General features: G+C 43.8%; 1 protein-coding gene and 1 long non-coding RNA gene across 2 annotated transcripts in view; one reads left to right on the forward strand and one right to left on the reverse strand.

Annotated features, from left to right (window-relative positions):
- Positions 1-218: 218 nt before the first annotated feature.
- LOC118916649 (uncharacterized) lies at positions 219-7,819 on the reverse strand. The gene is made up of 4 exons (XR_005026474.2): positions 7,744-7,819; positions 4,887-5,109; positions 424-686; positions 219-282 (listed from the first exon to the last, which is right to left on the reverse strand). It is a non-coding gene; the product is annotated as an uncharacterized LOC118916649 (long non-coding RNA).
- Positions 7,820-8,182: 363 nt separating this feature from the next.
- Positions 8,183-19,330, forward strand: part of MYO16 (myosin XVI) — a 570,453-nt gene continuing 559,305 nt past the window's right edge. Inside the window, exon 1 of the mRNA XM_036893691.2 lies at positions 8,183-8,372. The gene's annotated coding sequence lies outside the window, so the exon portion shown is untranslated. The remainder of the gene's footprint in view (positions 8,373-19,330) is intronic.

Consider the following 19,330-nt stretch of genomic DNA (forward strand, 5'->3'; position numbering starts at 1 on the left):
ACAATACCTGAATAATAATAACACACATTTAGAACATGTATATGTATGTATGTAACTGTATGTATTTACATATATATAGTTGCTGTATTACATATATGTGCATGTATATGCAAATGCATGTATATATGTATATACATGTGCTCACACATGGATATGCAGTCACATATACACAATACATATATAAAATGCATTTGGTTGTTCTCGCTTTTAATAAAAGTACTCTTAAGGACTTTTAGACAAGGATTGTGCTATTCTTCTTTTGTATCTTCAGTGCCTGTTATGCTAAAGATTGGATGAATAGGAGAAAAAAGACAGCTTTGTAGCAGGCGGTACTCCCTTCTAAACCTTCTTTGGTGATGACAGACCCACTTGTAAGCCATATTTCTCTGATTACACCACTTATGGGTGTCACGAGGTACTCACCCGAGTCAAAGTGTGGGTGTCCAGGAGCCCCACCCCTCTGGACTGGGATAGCACCCCGCTCTCGTCAGATTGCCTCAGTGTTCTCATTGGAATTAATTGTGTTTCTCTTAGGGGCAGCTGCCCGTCGCACCTTTCCAGCTTCCCGTGAAATGATATTGCAAGCATCATTACCACCATTCAGAATTTACCAACGTGCAGTGTGGGGATGGGACCCTGAGGGGCGCCTTTCGGCTGCCATCAATCAGCCAATGGAAAACATTTCCCTGACTGGGAAGAAGGCAATCTTCTAAGAAAATCACATAGGTGGCAAAACTTCAAAAAGAGATTACAGAACAAAAACAGTAAAAACCCTGAGATACTGTATTTTTCCCACAAGAAGAAAAAAGCCCCTAAGGATGTATTTCCCACTGCTTTGCTGATGGCACAGGAAGCTCCCCTCCTACATGGCTTTAACAGAGGAAAAGAAGGTGAAATTAAGTTAGATAAGAGTAAGGCAGCACTGAGATTATCATTAAATGGCAGTGAGGGAAGAAATGGAGTTGAATAAAAGTCAAATGAAGAGTAACAGAAGAGATGTGGGGCGGGCAGTGAGCAGCTGCCCGGCCATAAACTGAGAAGTGGGTTCTGAGCAGGTTGCATGGATTCAGCACAGTTCTGACCCCCTTTCGGGGTTCTGGAGGGCAGCACGATCCAGATCACAGCCACTGCTGAGTGGCACTTCTGTAGGTCTGCCTTGAAAGGGGATGGAGGCACTGGGGTCTTCCCACCACGTTGCCAGCTCCTGCTTTTGCTGACACACAGTGTCCCAGAATAACAGTGCATGGGATATTGTCACAGCACTTTCTCTGGGTGGTGGTGACCTGCTGGAAAGAGCTTTGGAATCAGAAAGCCAGACCTTGGTGTGACTTTAGAATAGCCTCTCTAGCCAGTTGAGTGGCTTCCAGCACCAACTGACCCCCTAGAAAGATTCACTTTTATTGGTAAAATAAGATTCAATAATAGCAATTGAATTGTTACCCATTAAACAAGGTTGCTGTGAAATTCTCCAAGGAGATACTTTATAGTAAAATCTGTAAAAGGAAGAGAACTACACATGCAGATAACAGGAGAGCTGCAGAGACCCAAGTGGCCTGACAGAAATTGGGGCGATGTCAATCAGGCCCCGCCCCACCCTCCAGATCAGAGACGCAAGTCTAACAAGATTCCCAGGTGACTCACGTGCACATTAAAGATCGAGAAACAGCCTTTTAAGTCACCTTGGTAGATAGGAAACACTCAACTTACTTTTCCGTACTCGAGAATTTCCTGGATAAAGCTTATATGCTCATGAAATTCTTCTCAATTTGAGATACACTGACCTTGATTAAAATTCAAAAGAAAAACTTTTCAATGTAAACTAAAAATGTAAAGGGGGATTTTAGACTAAAAGTATAACTTTATGCCTCAAATTCAGGAGAGAGAAAAGAAAAGATAATCCAGTTTGTAAACACGGGATCTGATGTGAATCCTTCCTTTATCTAACTAAGGCATTAGCTGGCTCTGTGACCTCATACATAAAATGCGAGGGATGATAATCATGTTTTTCAGGAATGGGAAGATTAAAAGGTGATTTGTAAGCTACCTAATAATGCACAAATGGTAATTGTTTTTTCTGTTGTTTCTGCTTTGAAATGCTTGACATTTGCTACAGTTGTGCATTTTAACAGGTGAAATTAGCTCCAATCATTCCTGAAACACTGCCTCTTAGACCACCTGGTTAGGAGTGTCTCTAAGTAAAATGTCCCATGAAGATATTTTTCCTAGATTAACATAACAAGGAAAGAAAGAGTACCTTCTCTACCACAAATAGTACACACTTATCTTGTGAAAAATGCAAATGTTGAAATAGATTATATTTACATTCACTTTTACTGCTTAGCTTGAAACAGCCAGGATGTTCAATTTTAGTGTCATTCAAGTTCACAATATTGTTAATCAATTATTCATTTTAGATGCCATTCCTTAAGATTTTATAGTACATACACAGTGTATGTATACTATGTGCCGATTCTGTCATTTTATGGTTTTGCTTCTCTTTGGCTTTGCCTTTATTTTAAATACTCTTCTCTTTTCTCTTCATTATATTTCTCTTTACAAGATACCTTATGTCCTCCTGGAAAGTGGAGAAGAATAAATAAAAATAAATAGATATCTCAGAATACTGTTCATCAGCAAGTTATGTTTGAGATAAGTGTACTTTAAATATATATTTAACATATATGCACATTATATATACACATTATACAGATTTTAAAATGCAATTTTAGGATGGAGCCAAATAGAATGTTGGGTTAAGTAATAATCACACATCACAATTGGTATTGTTAAAAAGACAAGATATAATTGTTGAAAATTCAAGGTGAGCATTGTGTTTTCAAAAGTCAATGATATTTTTGCTATTCTTAGCATTTTTCTAATTAAATAGGAATAACATGAAAATCTAATGGCTTAAACAAACCCTTTATCTCCAGAGATTTATTTGAAATGGGGTCTCACTTTCTCTGGCAAAAAAAATATTGCCAGAAAGTACAAAGAAATTTCAAAAATGCCCAGAGGTGATGGCATTTATACAATTGATTTCAAACAAAGCAAAATGATTGATTACAGAGATTTCAACATTGAAACAAATGGGGTCCCTGTTGCAAACTGGCATTCACATTTAAGTTTTAAGCACAGTTAAGAGAGGCCTGACCTTGGTTGAGAATCAAGCTGGCCTCTGGTGCATCAGCCCTCAGGCAGGAGATGCTTTTCTGAGTCGTGTGGATGTGAAACGCTTTCATGAGGAATATCTGCCCCAGTTTCTTGATTATGAAGGAACAGGAAGATTATGGAATCAGAAAAACTGGCTTTGGGCATTTCCACTCTTGGTTCAGCTTCCATCTGTCCTTCAGTGGTATCATTTCTGTTCCACTTCCCTTCAGGTTATCTCATGACTTTCTAATGAATGGCAAGGAGTCGTATCATCATTTACATTCATTAAAAGTGAGTTCCCTGTCATATGTCAGCTCCAACTCAAACATTTTTGTTTAAATATTTTCTTTTTAATTTTGGAAGAAGAGCATTTGTTGCTAAGAATACAGCTAATATGAAAGGATTTTTTTTTAATTGGAAGAGGATGATATTCTTAAGACTGTACCATACTTAGAGTCAGCCAGACACTGAATCTGCTTGCTTACTTTCATGTCTCCCCAGGAAGGAGGAAACAGAGTCCAACAAGTGAGCTGAGCCAGTCCTGCTGGTTCCCTCTTCTTTTCCCTCTGATGTTGCTTCCCTAAAATGCCCCTCCCATGCCACTCCAACAAGCCCCTGAGATGTCTCACTTCAGAACCAGTTTTGCGGGGGGGACCTCTGCTTCCCATTCGGGCTGCATAGCAAGTGTGCTCCCATTCCAGGCATACTGTTCCTGCCATCTCAACTTCATTGGTCTCTAGGGTACCTGACACGACTGGAGGGCAAATTAAGTGCCTGTCTGGAATGGCTTGGGGGGATCTGGAAGGTGATTGGATAGGCTGTCACGGATGAGCTTCTAAGATCATCTAAGACTCCAAGATCATAGAGGAGGTAGGTTAGGGATAGGAGAACTCAAGATATTTAAGAGTAAGTACCTAAAGCCTTTGCCTTTTATATTCTAGAAAGATTTTAATAAGATGGTAACAATAATAAACAATGTATCTTACTGAACTCAGTTATACATGTTGGAAGATCTTTTTGTTTATGAAGTGAATCATATCTTAGTCTTAGACCCTTTAATGTAACTGAAATAGCTTCAATGTAAACTGTGTTCTTCGTAACAGCACTAAATATTCTTTTTGTAAGAGAATTTAGCAGAAATGCATGTTACCTTCTTTATCTCTGGGGTTTCAGGACCATGGTCACTGCCCTATAACTGACTGTCTGAAACCAGGAGTGAGAGGGCAAAAATAATGGGTAGTTGTAAATTAAAGGTTAAATGTATTTAAAACGAAAGAAAAACAATTATGCTCTAGAAAGTAAGATTATTTTAAAATTAAAATGTCTCCAGACCATTCTTATGTTTATAAAATTGTAAACGTTTTCATGAACAACTCACAGATTTACTATAGATTTTACACCACATATGTGGTCTCAACAACCATTACACAATGTCTGAAGTTTTCTAAAGCCTCATCTATTGTCAATAAGCTGTTCAGGTACAAATGACATTAGTGTCACCATAGTAGCCGGTGTTGGTTTACGGCCTGAGGAGTTCCTCCAGGTGAAATCTGAATCTGGACCCCTGCACAAGCAGGGCAAGGAGAGCCAGAAGAAAGAGGCAGGTCACTCTAGATTGGCAGGTGGCAGGTGTAATAAAAAGGGAGTTTACATATGAGGCTGTCTTGGTCGACTGCAAGATGTAATCTCTGCTCCCACTGGCCACATCTTAAGGATTTATATAGAGACCTTACCTGGGCTCAGTCCTGTGTCCCATCCACATGTCTACATGGTCTCAAAAACGCATGGCTCTCTTAAGGCTGTGTCCTTGCAAACGTCTCCCACTGTGGGAATGATGGGCACGACCCACCTTCCAAGGATGGGGAGGGGCTGGGAGCCTCCAGCTGCCTGGGGCCAGCTTGTGGGTCAGGGGGCGGTCATGTCTTCTTGATGAGTTCCTCCCCTAGCAGAATCACACTTTAAATATGAAGACAAGTGGTTTAAAGTAAAAACAACAAATGATACCATACTAACACAGATCAAAAGAACGCTGAAGTGGCTAAATCTATATCAAAAATAGCAAATTGCATCTCAAGGAATACTGCTAGGGATAAAAAAGATTCTTTCAAAATGATAAAGGGATCAATTTATCAGGAATACAGACCATTCCTGAACATTATGCACTGTAAACAGGAGTTCTAAATACATGAAGTAAAACCTGACAAAACAGCAGGGAGAAATACATAAAGTCACAACTATAGTTGCAGATTTCAGGACACCTCCCTCAATAATCATTAGAATGGTGTCGTGGTTCAAGCTGGGGGGACACATTACCAGAGGCTTACCAACAGCCCCTAGGCCCCTGGAGGCTGGAATTTGGGGAGCAGGGTGCCTGCAAGGCCAGCACCTAATCTGGGAGGCCACAGGCTGTCTCATCACCTGGTCACTTGGCAGAAAGCAGAGAGCAAGCAAGCAGGCCCTCTGTCTCCTGACAGGGATGCCCATCCCTTTGGTGAGGGCTCCGCCTCCGTGACCTCATGCCTCCCCAAGCCCCTCCTCATGATTGCCATGGCTTTGGGGTTTAGCATTCCAACATGTGAATATTTTTTTGGGGGGGAACACATTTATTCCATAGCAAATAGAAAAACTAGATTTTCATACAAATTGTAAAGCAGGAATTATAACTGCAGGAATTTTTTAAAATGATGCTGTGTTTCCCAATAATACCTATGAAATCTTCATTTGCTCGCACATGCCAATACTTCTAGGGACACGATCTCAACCTAGATCTCTTGTTTTATGGGGAATGAACATCTCTGTTTCCCAAAACTGATAACAATTAGCAAATGACTTTATCTCCATGTTAAAATTTCCAGTTTGTTAGAAAAAGGTGTGTAAAAGGCACAGTAGAGTGGTAGAGTGTAATACAATACAAAAATCCACTACATACCTGTTTCCATCGGTGAAGCCAATAATTTGTTCTGAAAAGTGACAAAAACGTTAATTCTGGGTTTAAAAATAGCTGTGTTCTTTGGAGTTTCTGTTTGAGACGATTTTCTTTTCCTAGCATGTACCTTATGGGGTTGGCAAAGTTGGGTGATGCCTGCTTCTCTGTTAGCGGACCTCCTATTCCAGGATCCACTCTCTCCATGCACACACAGTGCTCACTAATGGCAAAGCAGCATTTATATCCCACTTGAAAGAGAAAAATTACCTTTGGGAACTGAACCCATATTGACATTTTTAATAATATATTGCCTATATGCTTGGATAGCAACATCATTTTTTAAAACCTTGTCAAAGTCAGTCGTGTATTTGAAGCCACTGTGATCAGCCCCTGATGTACAATGTGATGGGAATAGCTAGGATACAAATGTGATATTCTTTATGATTAATGGCATTGTCTTTCCATTTCTTCTTTTAGTTTCTTCTTAGAACTATAAGCTGCTAATGTAGAAACTAAGAAATATGATAGATATAACCATATATCAAATATAAAACCTGCATTTTGGGAAATATAAACACTTGAGTGGAACAAAACTGACCTCTCCTGCAGAATCCACATTATTATTTGAATGGGCACCTTTTGTTGGATGTCTGTGGGGTTTTAAGAGCTGGTTACTAGAGCTAACTTTTGTTAAGGTAAATTTGTGTAGGGCTCTTCTCCTACACAAATCTTACAATAGCGAGAGAGATGGAATGGTTTCATATGTTACACAACACAATAAACATACAAACACTTGATGTTCCTCACAGCACATTCCTATTTCTTGGTGCCAGTGTACATTAACAAGTGCCAATTGGTAAATGCCAAGAAAAGGTGCTGAAATATTCCTTTTACTTTAAATTCATGGTCATTGTTACTAGTCTACATTATTCTTAGTGCTTCTGGTGAATTGCTATGATAATTTCAGTGATTGTGTAAATTATTTTTACAGGAACTAAATCTGACTCGGGAATACACTGTTGCTGCATTATGTGTGAAAAGCATCTCCATATATCCTCATAGTGATTATAAGAAAAAAATTAATTCATTTAATTGATACTATCATAAAATTCACAGAATATTTCTCAAATCACAGAAAAATAGGACATTTAAAAGAAAATTAAAACTATCGCAGAATCCTTACTCAATTCAATCCTGAACACGCAGTGGCATAATGTCATCTAAGTATGAAATTTACGTCCCACGTGCAGAACTCTTAGTCTCCATTTTTTCATATACTCACGTATCACATGGTTTATTCGGATATATCCAATAATTAATTTGACCCAAAACTAATCAGAATAAGTGATTATTGAGCGTGCATTATGCGCAAGGTTCTCTGCTATTACATATTATTATGTGTGTATATAACACAATTAACTGCAGAATGTGGCGAAGTGTGGACCGTGGAACAGGTTTACAGAGACAACCAAGAACAAACATCGGTAGTGGGTGTGGGGGCTTCCATTTATTTTGTCATGAACAGGGCCCCAGAGAGCGGCCCCCGGCGGCCGCGCCCAGGTGCGGCCACGCGGCGGGCCCCGGCGGGACCTCGGAGGCTCGCGACGCCACAGGGCGAGGAGCTGCGACGGCCTCTGCGTCCCTAACAAGGACCCGCATCTCACCCGGGGGCGACGGCCACCGTCCGCGCAGTGGGCCTTGTTCCGGCCGGCCCCCAGCCCCGAGGGGCCCGCTCCGGCCCCCGCCTCCCCCCCGCTCCCTCGCTCCTGGCGGGAAGTGCGGGCGGGAAAGTTCGCCGAGAGAGCCCCGCGCTCAGCTGCGCGCGGGGCGCGAGGCCGGGGGACCCCGAGGCGAGGGCCCGGCGGGCGGACGGCGCGGGCACGCGCGAGCAGGTGCGCGGGCGGGAGAGCGGGCCCGGGGGCCGCTCCCGCGGGGAAGGCGGCTGCGCGCACGGCGGGAAGTGGGCCCGAGGGCGCAGGCCGCGGGGGAGCGCGCGGGGCTGCAGCCGCGGGCCGGGGCGGGGCCGGCACGTTGAGGGCGGGGCTGGGGCGGGCCCAGCGAGCCGGGGGCGGGGCGGGGCGAACCGGGGGCGGGCCCAGCGAGCTGGTCACCGCGGGGCGACCCGCGTCTGCAGCCTCGCCGGCCGGGCAGCGCTCACCACCCTCCCCGGGGCGAACCTCAGGTCGGGGCGCAGGGACCCCGGCGCCTCCGCAGCTCCTCCCGGGCGCGCCCGGAGCCGAGTCCCGACTGTGCCTCCTGCGGCGCCCGGGGACCGCGGACCCTTCTCCGGCAGGTAGGGCGGCGGCGGGGCGCCGAGCGCGGTCCCCAGCGCGGGGCACTTGGCCGAACAGCCGCGCCTCGGGTCTGCAGGTCGGAGGGGCGCAGATGCCCCCCTGCCCCGCGGCGCTGGCCACTCGGTGGGCGTGCGGGAGGCTCCCCCTGCGTCGCCGCGCCCCCAGCCCGCGTCCCGGCGGGGAGAAGAGGCTGGCCGTCCCCTCCCCTGGAAGGGACGCGGGGAGGTGTGTGCGCGCAGGCGGAGAGCAGAGCCCCTGGGCTCGGGACCCGCCGCGAGGCACGCGGACGCCTCTCGTTGCCACGGGAGATGGGAGGGGTGGCTGTCACCAGCACGGCCGCTCTGGGGGCGGCGGGGGTTCGTCCTCCTTCCCTTTTTCTTTGGGGATGAAAAAGAACGACTACTTCAGAGGACAAAGATGTGGGACTGAAGGAGGGCGCCCCGGTTGGCGCCTCTTCCACTGATTTCGCTGACCCATAACCGCGACCCCCGCCGGACAGTGTCAGCTCCATTGTTTCGGAGGCTTCGCGACTGCAGGGTGGGCCGGGTCGGCGGCGCGGTACCCACTGGGCTTCCCCGGCAAGGCTCTTGCTCCGCAGCCCCCGCCCCATCTTCCTCGGCTGCGTAAAACTCACTGGGGGGTGCAAGGGCTTGAGTTTAATTGGTGCCTCGTGGGCCCCCAAAGGTAATGGAGGTGGTTCTCAAGTTCTGTCAGCACCTGTCATTTACTGAAAAGCTGTAGCTACTCACTGGCAGCTCGGGGCTTTGGGGGAATTAGCCAATACGTTAAAATTGTGTGTTAATCGTATGCCACCTGGAAGGATTGTCTAGCCGTTAGGTAGCGAGGAGTTGACTTCAGCTAAGCTGGGCCAAGTGAAACTTCGCTGTTCTTAACTGGCCAGCGGAGGCAACACGCCGAGAGGCAGGCGTGGAAGGCGGTTCTCTCCTCCCAACAGGCTCGGGTGATAAGCCGCTCCGCCTTGAGGAGGCTATCTTTGAAGATCTCACGAAATGTTTGAAAGCTGTTTTCAGGGAATGTTCAAATTCTCACACGTTTGCCACCAGTTCTTGGGGCTGTTGATGAAGCGCCTGCAGTCCATGCACCTTCTAGTGACTTTCCCTTAGAATCAAGAGTCAGAGCCAGGGACCCGGAACTCCTCCCTGAGCTCTTGAAATCAAAGCCACAGGACAGAGGAGGGCAGCTGCAGCCCCACCTGCGCCCTTAAGCTTCCTCTTGATGGGATCACTGCATAGCTGCCAGAATACATGAAATTTTCTTCTTTGTATTTGGAAAGGCTTTGAAGGTAACTTGTTCTTGGATTAAGGGTCACCCAAAACACGTCTATTTCTCTGTGTGATGTTGTTTAGTGTATTAAAATTATACAAGCATATGTGACATGTATTTTAACATCTATGGTCCCTTGTCACATGTGATCAATCTTTAAGCATATGACGTTTATATTTGATGGACTTTTTAGAAATATGGCACTACTTTAGAAATAGTATTAATATGCCCCAGGGATATATTACTTGCTATAAAAATGACCCTGAGTGTGGTTGATATTTATTTGCTAAAGGAAAAATAAGTTTAATCAATAAAATTTCATCTAGAGGGCATAATGTCGTGGTTGAGTTTATATGTGTTCTTTGAGAACTGAGTGAGATTCGCTCAGCACACACTAAACGAGCTGAAGTGTTGTGTTTGGCACGTGCAGTTAATACCTCAAAGATTTTTTTCCCTCTTGTTTGAGAATGATTGAATGTACAACTCCAGTATTACTGTGGCAGGCCACAAATGTGATCTGTGGCTGAGTTAGTACTCCTGCAGGTAAAGGGTGTCCTCTAAACATGAGTCCTCTGCAGAACATGAATGCCCTGGGTGAGATTAAATAAAAGTAGAAAAATTTCCTCCTCCTCAAGAAACCAGAAAATCTGTTGAGCAAAACCAGAATACACATAATGCATATATGGTCCTAATATGTATCTGTATATCTATATGTTTGCATATAACTTGGAGATCATTAAATGTGTTAAAACATCTGCGTTAAGTGAGAAAAGATACTGCATTGGAACGGGGATATTTGAAATATATCTTTCAACCTAAGCCTGCCGTTAGCCTAACCTCCAACGTGTATCTGCCCTTTGGGGATCTTATCACCGGAGCAAATCTGGGCCCGACAGCACCTGTTCAGAGAATGAGAAAATGGGTGGAGAGGAGTTCGTAAAACTATCCGCTCAAACTCCCAGTCCTACAAATGAAGAGCGGGAGGCCCAGCTGATTTAGATGATTTTTTCCGAGATCACAGAGCAGATCTGGCAAGGTTACTGGGCCTTGGTCTTCTCTCCAGACCGAGCGGCAGGTGCTCAGCAAGGGAGGGAGTTTGATTAATTCCCCCTGAGAGGAAGGGGCAAGTATCCCCATCAGCGATCTCTCTGCATCCCTTCCCCCCGTGTGCTTCTCCTGCCGGCCCTTCTTCTGGCCGGTCCTTTGTTCTAGATTCTTCTCTGTGGTAGGATTAACACATTCTGTAAGAGTCCAGAGAACACAGGGTGAGCATGTCAAGAGAATAGGAAACTTCTCAATGAAAATCCCTTACTTAGATTGAAAGTGCGTACAATTTACCTATATATGTGAAAAAAAAAATCCAGGCAATAAAAAGAGATGATGTTTCTCCTCAAGTGGGTGAGGCGATGAAGCAGTTACATGAAGTAAAGCGTCTTCACCCTGAGAAAGGGTGCGCTCGCCAGGACGACACCTGACCTTTCCTACCTTGCTTTTCCATGATCTCTGATCCTTACACCAGCCCCTGGGGGGCGGGGGGTGCAGGCGGGCATGGCCATTCATTCCCCAGCGCCCCGCACACATGCGTGGTCCTTCCCCTACAGAGGGGTGGTGACCACCTTGTATGTTTACTTCCTCAGGTCTGTCTGCATCTTCCTGTACCCCAGCCGTCCGCCTGGGACGTGGCCCTCGGTAAGCACTCAGGCTATGCTTTTAGAATATATGGAACTAATGAGTTAGTTTAAATCGATCATTTACACTCACTGGCCTCTTTAAGCGTGGACTTTTTCGGGGAAATACACTAATGATTTTTAGTTGATATAAAGTGGTAAAGATTTATTAACAGTTTTGAGCACGCATTCAGATACAAAGTAATTTGACTTAGGAAAGGAAGACCCCACACTCTGAGGGCTGGGGCGGTGTGCTTCCTGGCTCCCTTAATCTAGATCCCAGAGGTGCTTAATGAGAGTGGATTTCCCCAGCCCACCCCAGACCTGCAGGCTCAGAGTCGGGGGTGGGACACAGGACCGTCCCTCCAACCAGTCCGGAGTGTTTTCCCCGAGCACTGCATTTTGGAACCACTGTCGGGACGGTCTTTCAGTAATTTACATGTGTTCTCCACCTACCTAGAATCACTTCTCTTTGCTGCCTTATATAGGAATCTGCAGAGGTTTTCTTACTTGGCTATTCTTATGTTTGATTATAGTAACTAGGAAAATTCGACAATAAACCAGGCTGTTCTAAAGTTTAGATTCACCTTATTTAACTGCAACTAAAATAGACACAGAAAAAATGTTGCTATTTTTGAATAAATTGTAAACTTTAAGTGGCAGGATCATATCAACTGATTTATTTTACATCCCATGCAGGATGACAATGCTTCATGTATAATTGTGTCAGAAAGAACTGTTTCTTAAATGACCAGTTTTATAATTTCCGCAGTGTGTTTATTTCTGCGGGTACGGAGGAAGCGGGGGTGGGGCTGTCTACATCACCCTGCTGTGTCCAGGCTCGTTGCTCAGCTCAGGGTCATCCAGCTTCCGCTCATTATTTCATGCTGCAGAAGTTGGCTGCCCTCCTGTCCCCCTCCTGAGTGGCATTTGCCAGCTGACGTCTGGCCGTGTATGTCTCCTCCTCTGGCTTGGCTTCTTTTGTCCATCTCCTCAAATTCTTCCGAACTCTCCTGTTGTTTCTACCCCACTGTCTGCACGCATGAGCTCAGCTCCACACGTGCGTCCACTCCTGACTGCTTTTGTACGTTTAGGTCTGAATCTGCCTGCAGGCACCCCCAGCCTGGGTGTTCCATACCCTGTCTGGCTTCAGATATCCAAGCAGGAGTTCCTGATCTCGGTTCGTCTCTCTGGTGGGACCCTGTTATTCCTGTTTCTTGTTCCTACCCCAGGGTGGGAGCCCCAGGGTGGGAGCCCCACCCACAGCCCCCTATTCGTCCACTGGCCCTTTCTCTTCCACGCCACTCTTTTCTATCAGCCATTAAGTCTTTACGATTTATCTTACAAGCATTGCTGAGATTAGTCTTCTCTTCCCGACCTTGGTGACGCCCGTTTGGTCATGCCTTCCTCATTGCCTGCCAGGGCCGCGGGATCAGTTCCCAGTTCACCTTCCTGCTCTGGCTGCCCCCTCAGAGCTGGTCTCACGGTTGCCAGAGGGATTTATCATAAATGCAGACTGGGCCACGAGACCTCTTGCTGAACAGGCCTCTGCGATTTCCTGTCCTCCGCGGCGTGCGCTCCGTGCACCGCCCCATGGCCCTTTCCTGCCCAGCCTGCCAGCCATCCAGCCTCCTCTGACCCCGTGCGCACATTTCTACCTGGGACAGCCGAGTTGCTTCTGGTTCTCCGTGCAGACGTGGCCTGGCTTAAGGCGTGGGCTGTGTGCGTTCCCCCTGCGCTGGGAGTGTTCTGCTTCTCCCCTTGTGTAGCTGGAGTCACATCTGGACCTTCTCCAGACACCCCCAGCGGCCCCTCTTGCCTCTCTCTGGTGGGATCTCTCCTCAGGTGGGCACCTCGTGGGCTCACCCCCGCTGGCACCTGCTCCGTTTGCCTAGTGTCCGCCGGGCTGTGCCTACTGCTCCCTCGTTCACCTCTGTGTAAGTGTCTAGGCTTGGTGGGTGACGTAAGCGTAGCAAAGGCAAAAGGCGAGCTGCCCAGAGGCCCCAGCTCCCCGTGCTCGGACCCCGTGGGGCCCCCGCCCCGCCTTTCGGTGGCTCTCTGTCCTCTCCCAGCTCCCCAGGTCCTGCCCTCTTGCCCCTGCCGGCTCTCTTATCTCCTCCCTGCCATGAAAATCACCGTGCTCGCTTTACAGATAAGGAAAATCAGACCCTGAGAGACGGAGTAATTTATTCAAAGCTACACTGCCAGCTTAGGGTAGATCAGCAGTTGGCAGGAAGGTCTGAGGATTAATCCTGGGTTCTTATCACTAAGCAAAGATCCAGGTTCTTTCTTTCAAAGAAAAAAAATTTTTTTTTTGTTTCTTTAACTGGTGCCATATAGAAACCATCTATAGCCTGTGGTAACAAACGATGGCCTGGAGGCCAGATGCGGCCCCTGGCCTGTTTACGGGCAGCCTACAGGCTGAACAAGTTGTTTACACGCTTTTAGGATGCTAAAAACAAAATGAAGAATGTGTGGCCGTTGAGACTGTGGCCTATCTTGCCCTTTATAAAAAATGTGGGCTGAACCTGACCCAGAGGAACAGTGGCCCTCCAAGTTCACATTCAGCTGACTTCGGTGCATGCCTGTAATACCAGAAACAGTGGACATATAAAAAATAAGTTGAGGATTTACTGGCTTTTAAGAGGAAGAAAATGAAGGCATAACCCATACTTCATTCACATGGTTGATGTCTTGTTATCATTTCTTAAGGTTTTGTTGTTTTCCATTTATCCCCACATAATTACTAGGATAGACATTATCACCATTAAGTAATATCAGTAAAATAAGTCAGTTGTGTCCTTATAAAAATCACTGTGGGGAGTTTTGGTTAAAAAATATGATTGAAGGTACGGATTGAAGGTGAGTTTGATGTTCAGAGTCTCAAACTGAATTGAATAATACATAGGAATCGGCCTTTGGATATTCTCTTTTTCTGTAACTAAAAGGTTGAATGCATTCTTTCCCCTTTTTTTAAATTTTGGTATCATTAATATACAATCACATGAGCAACATTGTGGTTACTAGGTTCCCGCATTATCAAGTCCCCACCACATACCCCATATCAGGTCACTGTCCATTCTTTTTCATTTTTATTACTGGAATTAGTGTTTTAAAAATAAACTTGGGAGGTTAAAGCCTGTAGCATGTGGCACTGTATGCCTTTAATGAACACATTTGAAATAGTAAGTAATTCCTTAAAGAATGATAAAATCTTATTCAGGCTTACTCATTTTCTTTCTAATATAGATTCTTGGTTATAAGCTGTTCAGTAATATGTGATTTGGAGTCCCTGGGTAGAAATCATTTCATGAGCTCCCAAATCTTCTTTTAAAAAGTCTATTAATATGCCTTTTATCTTTATGGTTTGGAACAGCGAGTCATTAACTTTAATTTATTTCAGTGATTTAAAACTAAATGCAAGAGCAAGACAAAAGAACTTTGGGTAAGACATAAAGAAGTTCAGTAAAACAGAATACTGAGAAGATATTTTACGTAGCTTTTAGCTTGCTATTTTCATTTTATAGTATGTAGGAAGACATAAATAGCAGGTTTCTGGAGTGAACCTGAGAATATTATTTCTCAGGAAGAGGAATGCTGAAGTTATAGATACATGAGAATTCAAATAAGGATGATAAATACAGTTTTCCTAAAATAGATAATAAAAGATGCATTGAGGCAGGAAATTACAATATAGTATAAATATGTACTACAGCTTAAACGTGCACTACAGCATAAATGTGAAAACAGCACAAATGTGCAACATTGTGTAAATGTGCACTACAGCATAGATGTGCAATACAGTAGAAATGGCCAATGAGATGGTGAACTTGAGGTGGATAAGTATAGGTTGGTCTTCCAAGTCCGCTGCTTACTTCTCTGTGATCATGAATATGTGAAAAAACCTTTCTAGGTCTCATCTGTAGATTAAAGTAAACAAAGTGCCTCCCTTGTAGTGTTAAATGTGAAATTAGATGAGATGAAAATTTTTCTGTATCTGCTTAGTTCAGGGCTGATCCCTGAGCAGGAGCTCTGTAAACCTCAGGTGTTTTGTTATCCTGCCTTCAGGAAGACTTCAGTGTGTTCAGACTTACGCAAGTTTCAATCTGCAAAAGTCTGGGTTACATAAAGTTTGAGTCCCTTCTAAAAGCTTATTTTATTTTTATTTTTTTTATTTTTTTTGTAGATAATTATTTTTTATTGAAGGGTAGTTGACACACAGTATTACATTACATTAGTTTCAGGTGTACAACATAGTGATTCAACATTTATATACATGACAATTCTAGGTACCAGCTATCACCATACCAAGCTGTTAAAATATCTTGACTATATTCCTTATGCTATTTACATCCCGGTTACTTATTTATTTTACCATTGGAAGTGTGTACTATTTTTTTTTTTTTTTGTGAGGGCATTTTGTGAGGGTTGTTAACACAATAAAATTCTGTATAGGGGAGTCAATGCTCAATGCACAATCATTAATCCACCCTAAGCCTAATTTTCGTCAGTCTCTGATGTTCTGAGGCATAACAAACAAGTTCTTACATGGATAACAAATTTTTACATAGTGACTAAGTTACATAGTGAACAGTACAAGGGCAGTCATCACAGAAACTTTCGGTTTTGCTCATGCATTATGAACTCTAAACAGTCAGTTCAAATATGAATACTCATTTGGTTTTTATACTTGATTTATATGTGGATACCACATTTCTCTCTTTATTATTATTATTTTTAATAAAATGCTGAAGTGGTAGGTAGATACAAGATAAAGGTAGAAAACATAGTTTAGTGTTGTAAGGGAGCAAATGTAGATGATCAGGTGTGTGCCTGTAGACTATGTGTTAATCCAAGCTAGACAAGGGCAATAAAACATCCATGTATGCAGAAGATTTCTCTCAGAACAGGGGGGGTGAGGTTCTAAGCCTCACCTCTGTTGATCCCCAATTTCTCACCTGATGACCCCCCTGTGACTGTGCCTGTCTTAGGTTGTTCCTCCCTTGAGGAATCTTACCCGTCTCTGGCTAACCAGTCATCTTCCGGAGCCATACAGGGAAATGTGAAGTTGGTAAGTGAGAGAGAAGCCTTATTGTTTGAAATGGTTAGCTTTTTATTTTCTTTGCATATTTATGCCCTGTAGCTTCTATGCCCAGCATTTGTCTTGAGGTATCTTTACCACTTGGAAGAATTATGATACTCGGTAAATTTGATATGAGGCATGAATTCTATTTAAGGGTTGTAATTAGGAAGGAAGAAGAAAAGCTATAGAAGTAGCAGGCAGAAGAAAACATGGGAAGATTGATTATTTCTTTGACATATCTTCTTGTAGAGTAACTTCAGCATGTATAGGTTTTAAGCTACTACTTAAATTGCACACACACATTAACATAATAGGAGTATAGTTACATAACCAAAGCATACCTGTAATTACCAGCCATCTCCAGTGAAACCAAGAAAACCAGTTAGGCACCTTAGGCATTTGTGAAAACTTATCTATGATATGGTGGATATTGTCCAACTGAACTTGAACAGTCTGAGAGAAATCAGACAAATTAAAAAAAACCCATTCCTGGGGAATGTTCACATCCCTTATGTTCTTTTAACAGTAAATAGTCTGTGGTTGTAAGATTTTGGAGTGCTATAATTTGCACTTCTCCTAATTCTTGGTTGAGTTCCAACAGTATAGATCCAGTCAAATTTGTTGTTTTACTGTATGCACAGGCCAGCTTAGATATCTCCCTCCTCATTCCCATGGCAAGTCCAGGAACTGGTGGGATGAGTGCATCTACAGCTGCAGCAGTGCGTGGATCTTTGTTGGGGTTTTTTGATGATCATCTTCTGGCATGAGTCTTCCAGAGAGTGCTGATGTTGGAAGTTCTTTTTCATATCGTATCTTAGTTCATTTTCGGGGTAGTCCAATTAGGCTTTGATCCTCTGTATAAACACAAACAGACCCTTTCCCTACACTTTTATATGCCCTTTATACCCTTGTGTAGAACTCATTGGAGGTCACCACACAGGAACTGCCCTTTTTTTTTGTTTTTGGTATCATTAATCTACACTTACATGACGAATATTATGTTTACTAGGCTCTCCCCTATAACAGGTCTCCCCTATAAACCCCTTTACAGTCACTGTCCATCAGCATAGCAAAATGTTGTAGAATCACTACTTGCCTTCTCTGTGTTGTACAGCACTCCCCTTTCTTCTACCCCCCATGCATGCAAATCTTAATACCTCCCTTCTTCTCCCCCCCCTTATCCCTCCCTACCCACCCTTCCTCCCCAGTCCCTTTCCTTTTGGTACCTGTTAGTCCATTCTTGAGTTCTGTGATTCTGGTGCTGTTTTGTTCCTTCAGTTTTTCCTTTCTTCTTATATTCCACAGATAAGTGAAATCATTTGGTATTTCTCTTTCTCCGCTTGGCTTGTTTCACTGAGCATAGTACCATCCAGCTCCATCCATGTTGCTGCAAATGGTTGGATTTGCCCTTTTCTTATGGCCGAGTAGTATTCCATTGTGTATATATACCACATCTTCTTTATCCATTCATCTATCGATGGACATTTAGGTTGCTTCCAATTCTTGGCTATTGTAAATAGTGCTGCGATAAACATAGGGGTGCACTGATCTTTCTCATACTTGATTGCTTCATTCTTAGGGTAAATTCCTAGGAGTGCAATTCCTGGGTCAAATCATAGGTCTGTTTTGAGCATTTTGATGTACCTCCATACTGCTTTCCACAATGGTTGAACTAACTTACATTCCCACCAGCAGTGTAGGAGGGTTCCCCTTTCTCCACAGCCTCGCCAACATTTGTTGTTGTTTGTCTTTTGGATGGCAGCCATCCTTACTGGTGTGAGGTGATACCTCATTGTAGTTTTAATTTGCATTTCTCTGATAAGTAGCGATGTGGAGCATCTTTTTATGTGTCTGTTGGCCATCTGTATTTCTTTTTTGGAGAACCATCTGTTCAGTTCCTCTGCCCATTTTTTAATTGGGTTATTTGTTTTTTGTTTGTTGAGGCGTGTGAGCTCTTTATATATTCTGGACGTCAAGCCTTTATCGGATGTGTCATTTTCAAATATATTCTCCCATACTGTAGGGTTCCTTTTTGTTCTATTGATGGTGTCTTTTGCTGTACAGAAGCTTTTCAGCTTAATATAGTCCCACTTACTTATTTTTGCTGTTGTTTTCCTTGCCCGGGGAGATATGTTCAAGAAGAGGTCACTCATGTTCATGTCTAAGAGGTTTTTGCCTGTTTTCTTCCAAGAGTTTAATGGTTTCGTGACTTATATTTAGGTCTTTGATCCATTTTGAGTTTACTTTTGTATATGGGGTTAGACAATGGTCCAGTTTCATTCTCCTACATGTAGCTGTCCAGTTTTGCCAGCACCATCTGTTGAAGAGACTGTCATTTCGCCATTGTACGTCCATGGCTCCTTTATCAAATATTAATTGACCATATATGTCTGGGTTAATGTCTGGATTCTCTAGTCTGTTCCATTGGTCGGTGGCTCTGTTCTTGTGCCAGTACCAAATTGTCTTGATTACTATGGCTTTATAGTAGAGCTTGAAGTTGGGGAGTGAGATCCCCCCTACTTTATTCTTCTTTCTCAGGATTGCTTTGGCTATTCGGGGTCTTTGGTGTTTCCATATGAATGTTTGAACTATTTGTTCCAGTTCATTGAAGAATGTTGCTGGTAGTTTCATAGGGATTGCATCAAATCTGTATATTGCTTTGGGCAGGATGGCCATTTTGACGATATTAATTCTTCCTAGCCACGGGCATGGGATGAGTTTCCATCTGTTAGTGTCCCCTTTAATTTCTTTCAAGAGTGACTTCTAGTTTTCAGAGTATAAGTCTTTCACTTCTTTGGTTAGGTTTATTCCTAGGTATTTTATTTTTTTTGATGCAATTGTGAATGGAGTTGTTTTCCTGATTTCTCTTTCTGTTGGTTCATTGTTAGTATATAGGAAAGCCACAGATTCCTGTGTGTTGATT

Source organism: Manis pentadactyla, chromosome 17 (assembly GCF_030020395.1).
Source record: "Manis pentadactyla isolate mManPen7 chromosome 17, mManPen7.hap1, whole genome shotgun sequence".
NCBI lineage: Eukaryota > Metazoa > Chordata > Mammalia > Pholidota > Manidae > Manis > Manis pentadactyla.